Genomic DNA, 12,175 nt, shown 5'->3' with positions numbered 1-12,175 from the left:
AATGAATAGCACTGCTTGTGGGCAGGTGTGGTATTGCTTTAAGATCTGGTCTGCCTTAAATATTGACTTGTTATATGCCTTATTATAGCAGGGAAAAGAGGGACTGTAAACATCGAAAAATTATTGATAGCATTGTTCAAGATGTAGTTTTACCCGATAGAAAACTAACATATATAACAGTGATGCTACTAGTGCCTCAGGTTTAGTCTGCATGATACAAAAATGTAATTGAATGCAGTAAACCATTTTGACCACTAGGTGGAGCTTTACAGTATCACCATGTATAGGCTGAAAGAGCAGCACTCCTTGTGGACAGGCATGGTATTACAAGTAAAACTTTTTTTTTTATCTATAGCAACTGAATATTTAGACCTATATTATGTAGTGGACATATATTCTTGCTAACTTATTGAATGCCTTATAAATGATTTTGGGAGCCAGGATGTAATTGACCAAAGTGCCTATTGTATTCCCTCCATGCGGTATATGGCAGCCCCTTACGTTTTATCAGAGCGGCTAAAACTTTTTTACTTTGAATATGATACAGTGTGACAATGGCATCCAGATAACATCCAGCTACCGAAAAATGCCCGGCCTCGCTGCACGCCCGCAGAGCGGCTCCGAGATCCTCGGTCTGCACAAGTTCGGGAGGGGGCTTGGTAGATTTCTAGGCTATATATAGGATATTTAGGGTAGAGCAATGTATCATGTACTACACAGCGAGTTAATGATACACTGGAGGATGAGGAGACTCCTCTCCGGGGACGTCTACCGGAACCAAAACACTCGCGCCATACATTATTCATCCCAGACTGGTCTGACCGTGCAGCGAATATAGGTACAAACTCAGATTAGATCCTTCCCAGGGATTACAAATTAGACCCGTCGTACGCAGCATCAAGCGCATCTGCACACTGCAAAAATGTAGAAAAATATTCATTATATTTAGTTTAATAGAATAATTTAAATTGCATTTATTTTGTAAAAATTACGAATCCTAGACCTTTATTGTTATTATTATTATCATCGTATTTCCTATTAAATAATATTAAAAATAATTAAAAAGTACCAATAAGTAATAATAATAATTATTACTACTACTATTATTACTATTTTTAATTCATTTAATATTTGAATTAGAAATGAAAAAAATATTAATTTTATTATTATTCAATTTAGTTAATAAACTTTAACAAAATTAATGCATCTATAATTACTATTAATAATATTTATTGCTAATTTATATCAATTATTTTTAATATTTGAATCAGAAATGCAATTATATTACTATTTTTTTTTAAGATACATAATTTTGCTACAATACAATATAATAAATTTGATAGTATATCTCTGTAATTCTGACACACAACTCCCAAATTTTCATGTAGCCATTTAGTAGAAGGGGTGGTGACAGGAAAGAAATTTTCTGATTGCTGGGGGGCCTCACCACCAGGACCCCCAGAATCACTAGGATGGGGGCCTATGCTTACAGGGAGGAGTTACTTGGAGAGGTGGTCTCACGTGTGCCATGCAACTTCTATGGGACTGATGGAGACAACCCATTACAGCTCTATAGACCCTGATTGGAGCAGCAGAGTGTGTGACCACCCATTGATAGACCACTGTATCCTTCCACCCACCCACCGGTTTTTATTGGCAAAAAAAAAACAATTAAAGTTGAAAATTATCAGGTTGAGAAGAGGGTCATGCTTTCGATACTTGCCAAGCAGATGGGGCTGCTGCATTCAAAAGGTTGTCATCACTTTTCTATTCTGGCTGCCGCCAGTAGGGGGAGCACAGTGAAGACAGACGGCTGTATCAATCAGAATTCAGTGAGCTCCCTCTAGTGGTGGCTACAAATATGTGCACATGCTCCTCGCCCTCTTACACGGCAGTGCAGGGGAGAATATATAACATTGCCCACGTCAGTGTAGTAAGGGCATTACTCTCCCGTCATCAGCGCCATCTCCTCTACAAGGCCGGTCTACGCCGTATATGTCAGTCCGTATATATGTGCTAATCAGGGAGAAAAGCAAATGTGCTAATCAGGGAGAAAAGCAAATGTCCACGAAGTGCAACCGTAACCCGACATTAGGCGAGGAAATCTGGAGAAAGACTTCTGCCTGAAAACATCATGAACCACAGACGATTTGTGTCTCCTGATTATCAGAAGCTCCAGATTGAAAACCTGGAAACAAAACTGCTTATTTTTCCCTCATATATTATTGGCCGCAGAAGCGATAGATTTGTTGTCTAATTAGCGAAAATCTCCCAAGTTATAAGGAAAATAAACTTCAAGAACATCTTATTTCAGAGCGAAACCCTGGAAAATGGAGGAATCTTATATTACAATCTCATATCTGTCATCTATGGATCTGTCTCCTATATCTACGGCGTCCGCCTCACCTATCACATATCTATATATATCTATTGTAATATGTCATCTATCTCATACATAACTATCTACTGCATCTATGTCTCTTATCTCATATCTATATACAGGATTATCCATCCATCTGTCCCATATGGAATCCAACCTACATATCTCTATACATATCTATCTACAGCAGCTGTCTCCCCCATCTCATATATCTAACTCTTACATTCTATCAATCTACAGCTATTATTCATCTATCTATCTATCTATTATCTATCTATTATCTATCTATCCCATATCTATCTATCATCTATCTATTATCTATCTATTATCTATATATTATCTATCTATCTATCTATCTATCATCTATATATTATCTATCTATTATATCTATCTATTATCTATCTATCTACTATCTATCATCTATATATTTATCTATCCCATATCTATCATCTATCTATCTATCATCTATTATCTATCTATCTATCCCCTTTCTTTCTATCTATTCAATGAAATGGAGAAATAAAGTGCCCATCTCCTTCCCACCGGGTTGACGTCTTCCAAAGATTGCCCAAAATAACTCAAACTTGCCAGCTATGAAGCAGCCGGATGGCTCCAATACTTCATGTGCAGACAGATCCTTTATTTCGTCCACATAATACGATGCACCGTTTCGTTCCTGCGTATTGCGCCTTTCCCCGGCCCGGAGTGCCGCTGCCGCCGCCGTCCTTTATTAGCTATCTATGTCTGTCTGATATCTCGTATCGATCTCATGTATATAATCTATGTTTTCACCATCTCTAGTTATCTATACGATCTCTTCCACGTCATCTGCGCCATATTTTCCTGCCCCAATGTATATCGCGGCGACCTGTTAATATTTAGACAAGGCGCCGGAGCCGATTTTTTTTTTTTTAAATTGATTAAGTGTCGCTTTAAGAGCTCGTCTTAAACTATCCATATGTATGGGTGCGGATTGCAGAGAATGTAGACAGCACATGGCCAGAGAGTCAGTTGGAAAGAATGAGTAAAACAGCAGTGACATATGGAGCGCGAGAAGCGGATGCTCCGCGATCGGTGCCATTCCTTCATTGTGGCTGAATACAATTATCAGCCAGACCTGTGGCTGGATTACTGAACGCCTCCGTCCATCTGGGAACATCTTTTATTCCAACCCTAAGATGATTAGGAGGATTTTCTATGGCTATGGGGGGGGGGTGGTGATTGGGGTTCTGGGTGCCCCATGGATTGGGGAGAAGTTGACTATGGTGGTCCGGGACGTGCGGAGAACAGGGCTGGGAATTATTATTCATGAACCCAGAAGCTGGGTATTAATAGAGATGGTGAAGGCTTGTCGTTCCTCCTAACAGTCTTGGCACGGAGAGCAGGCACTGTCGGCACTCTGCTGGAGGCGGCGTTCTTGGCTGTGAGAACGGGGCATGCCCTCTGTCACTCATGGAGAGGAGCCCTCTCCAACTGTCTCTTTTCAACAACTTTATCATCAATCTCATTATTAACAGCTTCACTGCAGACAGAAAATGCAAACAAGGGGTAATGCCCGTGCCAAATTTCCAGAGCACACAAGACACCGGGCACCACACAATGAGGACGCCGTGTGCCAGCGAAGACAAGATTTCAACGGAAAGTCGTTTTTTTTCTTTTAGCTTTATTACAATATCCTTTTTTTTTTCCTCTTGCCCGGGGCCTTCATTTAGGAATAATCCAAAGCTCCAGCCGATTGTGAAAATCAATTTTAAAACTAGAAGAAAGTTCTAGAACTCCCCCCCCCCCCCCCCTTTAATCCATTCCGGTATCAGACTCATATTAGTCAGGGATACATGATCTAATATACCATTCAGCTTTAATAACGCCGGATCTTTATGCACCAAATCAAGGTATTTTATATGTTGTAAGTGCCTGAGGACGGCGCCTTATTACCGGAGAGAGCGGCGCGCAATATGGAGATAATTGGCTCTGATGAGCGGATTCACTAACGGGGGACAAACAATGGATGAAGGGAAATCCTCCAGAGTCACTTACCTTCCTTTATCCTAGAAATCAGGAGGAAAAAGTGCAGAGGAGAAGAGACTTAGGAGTGTACGATGAGATAGTGTATGGAGAAAAGTATGTGCCCCCCACATTACACTACAAGAGACTTCCTGACCCCCCATCTACATCCATAGACATTAACATGGAGTCGCCCCTCTGCAGATATAACGGCTCCTGCTCATCTGGGAAGGATTTTCTATGAGATTTTAGAGGCGTCTGTGGGAATTTTTCCCCTTCATCCAGAAGAGCATTTATGGGGTCAGACCTTGATGTTGGGGGGGTCCGGGCTCTATGCGGCCGGTCATGTTCTCCTCCATGTCTGTATGGAGCTTGTGCACTGGGCACAGTCATGGGGGACAGAAAAGGGTGAACCCCAAACTGTTCCCACAAAGCTGGAAACTACAATTGTCCACAATGTCTTGTGCCGATTATTAAGAATTTCCATCACTGAAACTAAGGACCCGAGGCCAATCCCTGATATCGAGACCATAGCATTATCCTCCTCCACCATCTGTACAGGGGGCACATTGCAGTCAGGGGGTAACGTCACCCTGGAATCACCAAACCCAGACTCCTCCATCAGAAAGAAGATAGAGAAGTGCGATCCATCACTGCACAGAACACGTCTCCTTCACAGTCCAGTGGTGACGACTTTACACCACTCCATCCGACTCTCGGCATTGTGCCTGGTGATGTACGGCTGCATGCAGCTGCTCTTCCATGAAGCTCCTGGCGGGGGCGCAGTGTTTGCGCTGATACCAGAGGAGGCATGGACTTTGCAGTTATGGGGTCAGTAGAGCGGTGGTGACTTTTCTGTCCTCTGCTCCCCGCTCTGTAACATTACGAGGTCTCCACTTTGGATAAGTTGCTGCTGCGGTTCCTTCCACTCCTCAATAATGTCACTCACAGGTGATGGGGGAAGATTCAGGAGGAAGAAATGTCATGGACGGACCTGTTACCCCGGTGGCTCCTATTACAGGACCGCGCTGGTATCAGTGAGCTCCGCACCACCGGCCGTTCTGTCATAGTAAAGGCAGACGTCATGGTGGGGGTGCAGAGGTTATACACCGGGGGGCGAGGAGACAGATATTTTATACTGGGGGGCGAGAAGACAGATATTATACACCAGGGGCAAGAGGACTGAATGAAAAACAGAGTTCAGTGATCACGTTGTGTGGCCCTTTACTTTTCTCCATATAGTGTATATTGGTGAAACCATAATACATCTCAGTTTTCCAGGACCCTCATCTAACAGAGTGACTCTGAGGGTCTCGGGGCCTTGGTGCATTACATCGACACCTCATTGATCTTAATAGATACAATGCAGTTCCTTATTTAGCCCGTGGAGGCACTGCAGGGAAATTGAGCATTTACTTCTGGATTCCATCACAGATTATAGTCAGCACTAAGACATCCGGAGATTATGTTGGCGAGACCCTAATAAAAAAGGCATCGGACAACCCTATTTTAATACGTTGCAACCTCATCAAAGTCCAGCAATGATCTGCGATGCTGTGTGCGATGATCTGCGATGCTGTGTGCGATGATCTGCGATGCTGTATGCGATGATCTGCGATGCTGTATGCGATGATCTGCGATGCTGTATGCGATGATCTGCGATGCTGTATGCGATGATCTGCGATGCTGTATGCGATGATCTGCGATGCTGTATGCGATGTTCTGCGATGCTGTATGCGATGTTCTGCGATGCTGTATGTGATGATCTGTGATGCTGTGTGTGATCATCTGTGATGCTGTATGCGATGTTCTGCAATGATCTGCGATGCTGTATGCAATGATCTGCAATGCTGTGTGCGATGATCTGCGATGCTGTATGCGATGATCTGCGATGCTGTGTGCGATGATCTGCGATGCTGTGTGATGTTCTGCGATGATCTGCGATGCTGTATGCGATGATCTGCGATGCTGTGTGCGATGATCTGCGATGATCTGCGATGCTGTGTGCGATGTTCTGCGATGCTGTATGCGATGCCCTGTGCTTACTAGATTTTATAGGAGCTGACCTTACTATGGTTTCCCTGCAGCGGCTCCCAACTTCTCACTGAGATCCCGCTCAGTAAAAGGCAGGTGATTAGAACCGTCCCTTTAATGAAGATGGCAGACCTCCGTCTTCTATAAACTTTCCGCACCTATAACTTGTTCCTGACCCTTTGATGGTGGTGGACCAGCGACGCTCTGGAGGATCCCGGCGGTTGCACAGTCACTTAGCGCCATCTTGTGGGCATCGTGCTGCTTTCGCGTTTGGCATGGAGCTCTCAGAGGTAATTATGGAGGCTTCACACTAGTGATAAAAGCCGCAGAGTACGGAGCTGTCTGAGTGAGAAACACGTTCTGTACAAATGAAAGAAGAAAGCAGATCAGACGCCTGTCGCCGGCGATCAGCACGCGGAGCGTCAGGACGCGGCAGTCGCTCGTCACCGGCATCACTTATCTTGGCGAAGTACGTTACCAGCACGTTGTACGGGGCGACCGCCCGGCACCTCGTTATCCTGCTCCTCACACCAAGGCTGACCGGCCAGTGTCCTGACGTCACTGCTGTAGGGGATCCGGGTGCCATGAGGTCTGCAGTGTTAGGTAGGTGGTCCATGCTCCCATACAGAATACTGGTGCCTTCCACATTCATCACACCGGCCGCCTGCTTCCAGTACTCTATGGTTCCGGTGTTATGCTCATGTGCCCGGGTCAGCAGGATACTGACCGGCCCAAGGCTACACGGCCCCATATACAGCTAGGTGCGATGCTCTACGTGGCCTGTCACATATCAGAACCAGCAGTATATCTGGGGTACAGACGCTCCTCTGCTGGATCACCCCCCGCATCTATCAGCCATAGGAGGTGACGCTGGTGACACTCCACCTATGGTATTCCTCAGAATCACCCCACAAGACCTGCCATATACTGAGAACACCCCACAAGACCTGCCATATACTGAGAACACCCCACAAGACCTGCCATATACTGAGAACACCCCACAAGACCTGCCGTATACTGAGGACACCCCACAAGACCTGCCGTATACTGAGGACACCCCACAAGACCTGCCGTATACTGAGGACACCCCACAAGACTTGATGTATACCGGGAACACCCCACAAGACCTGCCTTATACCGGGAACACCACACAAGACCTGCCATACACCGAGAACACCCCACAAGACCTGCCGTATACTGGGAACACCCCACAAGACCTGCCGTATACCGGGAACACCACACAAGACCTGCCGTATACAAGTGACACCCCACAAGACCTGCCGTATACTGGGAACACCCCACAAGACCTGCCGTATACGAAGAACACCACACAAGACCTGCCGTATACAACACCTGCCGTATACCGGGGACACCCCACAAGACCTGCCATATACAACACCTGCCATATACCAGGGACACCCCACAAGACCTGCCATATACAACACCTGTCGTATACTGGGGAACATCCCACAAGAACTGCCATATACTAGGGACACCCCACAAGACCTGCCGTAAACTGGGAACACCTCAAAAGACCCGCCGTATACTACACCTGCCGTATATCGGGGACACCCCACAAGACCTGCCATATACTAGGGAAACCCCACAAGACCTGCCGTATACCGGAAACACCCCAAAAGACCTGCTGTATACCGGGAACACCACACAAGACCTGCTGTATACTGGGAACACCCCACAAGACCTGCCGTATACTGGGAACACCCCACAAGATATGCTGTATACTGGCAACACCCCACAAGACCTGCTGTATATTGGGAACACCCCACAAGACCTGCCGTATACCGGGAACACCCCACAAAACCTGCCATATACCAGGAACACCCCACAAGACCCGCTGTATACTGGGAACACCCCACAAGACCTGCTGTATACCGGGAACATCCCACAAGACCCGTTGTATACAGTGGAACACCCCACAAGAACTGCCATATACTAGGGAAACCCCACAAGACCTGCCGTATACTGGGAACACCCTACAAGACCCGCTGTATACTGGGAACACCCCACAAGACCGGCCGTATACTGGGAACACCCCACAACACCTGCCTTATACCGAGGACACGCCACATGTCCTGCCGTATATCGGGGAACACCCCAAAAGAACTGCCGTATACAGGTGACACCCCACAAGACCTGCCGTATACCGGGAACACCCCACAAGACCTGACGTAAACTGGGAACACCCCACAAGACCAGCTGTATACTGGGAACACCCCACAAGACCTGCCGTAAACTGGGAACACCTCAAAAGACCCGCCGTATACTACACCTGCCGTATATCGGGGACACCCCACAAGACATGCCTTATACAAGATCTGCCGTATACGAGGGACACCCCACAAGATCTGCCATATACAAGACCTGCCGTATACCGGGAACACCCCACAAAACCCGCCGTATACCGGGAACACCCCACAAGACCTGCCGTATACCGGGAAAACCCCATAAGACCCCGTCGTATACCGGGAACACCATACATGTCCAGCCGTATACCGGGCAACACCCCACAAGACCTGCCGTATACCGGGGACACCCCACAACACCTGCCGTATACCGAGAACACCACACAAGACCTGCCGTATACTAGGGAAACCCCACAAGACCTGCCTTATACAAGACCTGCCGTATACCGGTAACACCCCAAAAGACCTGCCATATACCGGGAAGACCCCACAAGACATGCTGTATACTGGGAACACCCCACAAGAACTGCTGTATACTGGGAACACCCCACAAGACCTTCCGTATACTGGGAACACCCCACAAGAACTGCCGTATACAGGTGACACCCCACAAGACCTGTCGCATACAACACCTGCCGTATACCGGGAACACCCCACAAAACCTGCCGTATACCGGGAACACCCCACAAGACCCGCCGTATACCGGGAACACCCCACAAGATCTGCCGTATACCGGGAACACCCCACAAGACCTGCCGTATACCGAGGACAGGCCACAAGATCTGCTGTATACCGGGAACACCCCACATGTCCTGCCGTATATCGGGGAACAACCTACAAGAACTGCCGTATACAGATGACACCCCACAAGACCTGCCGTATACAACACCTGTCGTATACTGGGGAACACCCCACAAGAACTGCAATATACTAGAGAAACCCCACAAGACCTGCCGTATACCGGGAACACCCCACAAGACCTGCCGTATACCGGGAACACCCCACAAGACCTGCCGTATACACCTGCCGTATACTAGGGAAACCCCACAAGACCTGCTGTATACAAGACCTGCCATATACCGGGAACACCTCAAAAGACCTGCCATATACCGGGAACACCCCACAAGACCTGCTGTATACTGGGAACATACTGGGAACACCCCACAAGACCTGCCGTATACCTGGAACACCCCACAAGACCTGCCGTATACCTGGAACACCCCACAAGACCTGTCGTATACTGGGAACACCCCACAAGACCTGCCGTATACAAGTGACTCCCCACAAGACCTGTCGTATACAACACCTGCCGTATACCGGGAACACCCCACAAGACCTGCCGTATATTGGGAACACCCCACAAGACCTGCCGTATACTGGGAACACCCCACAAGACCCGCCGTATACCGGAAACACCCCACAAGACCTGCCGTATACCGAGGACATGCCACAAGATCTACTGTATACCGTAAACACCCCACAAGACCTGCCATATATCGGGGAACACCCCACAAGACCTGCCGTATACAGGTGACACCCCACAAGACCTGTCGTATACAAGACCTGCCGTATACCGGGAACACCCCACAAGACCTGCCGTATACCGGGAACACCCCACAAGACCTGCCGTATACCGGGAACACCCCACAAGATCTGCCGTATACCGGGAACACCCCACAAGACCTGCTGTATACAACACCTGCCGTACACCGGGAACATCCCACAAGACCTGCCGTATACTGGGAACACCCCACAAGACCTGCCGTATACTGGGAACACCCCACAAGACATGCTGTATACCGGGAACACCCCATAAGACCCGCCGTATACCGGGAACACCCCACAAGATCAGCAGTATACTGGAAACACCCCACAAGATCAGCAGTATACTGGAAACACCCCACGAGACCAGCAGTATACTGGAAACACCCCACGAGACCTGCCGTATACTGGGAACACCCCACGAGACCTGCCGTATACTGGGAACACCCCACGAGACCTGCCGTATACTGGGAACACCCCACGAGACCTGCCGTATACCGGGAACACCCTACAAGACATGCTGTATACTGGGAACACCTCACAAGACCTGCTGTATACTGGGAACACCTCACAAGACCTGCCGTATACCAGGAACACCCCACAAGATCTGCCGTATACCGGCAACACCCCACAAGACCTGCCGTATACCCGGAACACCCCACAAGACATGCTGTATACTGGAAACACCCCACGAGACCAGCAGTATACTGGAAACACCCCACGAGACCTGCCGTATACTGGGAACACCCCACAAGACATGCTGTATACCGGGAACACCCCATAAGACCCGCCGTATACCGGGAACACCCCACAAGATCAGCAGTATACTGGAAACACCCCACGAGACCAGCAGTATACTGGAAACACCCCACGAGACCTGCCGTATACTGGGAACACCCCACGAGACCTGCCGTATACTGGGAACACCCCACGAGACCTGCCGTATACTGGGAACACCCCACGAGACCTGCCGTATACCGGGAACACCCTACAAGACATGCTGTATACTGGGAACACCTCACAAGACCTGCCGTATACCGGCAACACCCCACAAGACCTGCCGTATACCCGGAACACCCCACAAGACATGCTGTATACCGGGAACACCCCACAAGACATGCCGTATACTGGGAGCACCCCACAAGACCCGCCGTGTACCGGCAACACCCCACAAGATCTGCCGCATACCGGGAACACCCCACAAGACCTGCCGTATACCGAGAACACCCCACAAGACTTGACGTATACCGAGGACACGCCACAAGACCTTCGGTATACAACACCTGTAATATACCGAGGACACCCCACAAGATCTGCCGTATACCGGGAACACCCCACAAGACCTGCTGTATACCGGCAACACCCCACAAGACCTGCTGTATACTGGGAACACCCCACAAGATCTGCCGTATACCGGGCAACAGCCCACAAGATCTGCCGTATACCGGGAACACCCCACAAGACCCGCCGTATACCGGGAACACCCCACAAGACCTGCCGTATACAACACCTGCCGTATACCGAGGACACGCCACAAGGTCTGCCGTATACCGGGAACACCCCACATGTCCTGCCGTATACCGGTGACACCCTGCAAGACCTGCCGCATACAAGACCTGCCATATACCGGGAACACCCCACAAGACCTCCCGTATACAACACCTGCCATATACCGGCAACACCCCACAAGACCAGCTGTATACCGGGAACACCCCCAAGACCTCCCGTATACAACACCTGCCGTATACCGGGCAACACCCCACAAGACCTGCCGTATACCGGGAACATCCCACAAGACCTCCCGTATACAACAACTGCCATATACCGGCAACACCCCACAAGACCAGCTGTATACCGGGAACACCCCCAAGACCTCCCGTATACAACACCTGCCGTATACCGGGCAACACCCCACAAGACCTGCCGTATACTGGGAACACCCCACAAGACCTGCCATATACTGGGAACACCCCACAAGACCTGCTGTATACTGGGAACCGCCACAACATCT

This window comes from Phyllobates terribilis, unplaced genomic scaffold, assembly GCF_046119375.1.
Source record: "Phyllobates terribilis strain yellow unplaced genomic scaffold, ASM4611937v1 Scaffold_7__3_contigs__length_470593459, whole genome shotgun sequence".
Lineage (NCBI taxonomy): Eukaryota > Metazoa > Chordata > Amphibia > Anura > Dendrobatidae > Phyllobates > Phyllobates terribilis.
This window is presented reverse-complemented; position numbering follows the sequence as displayed.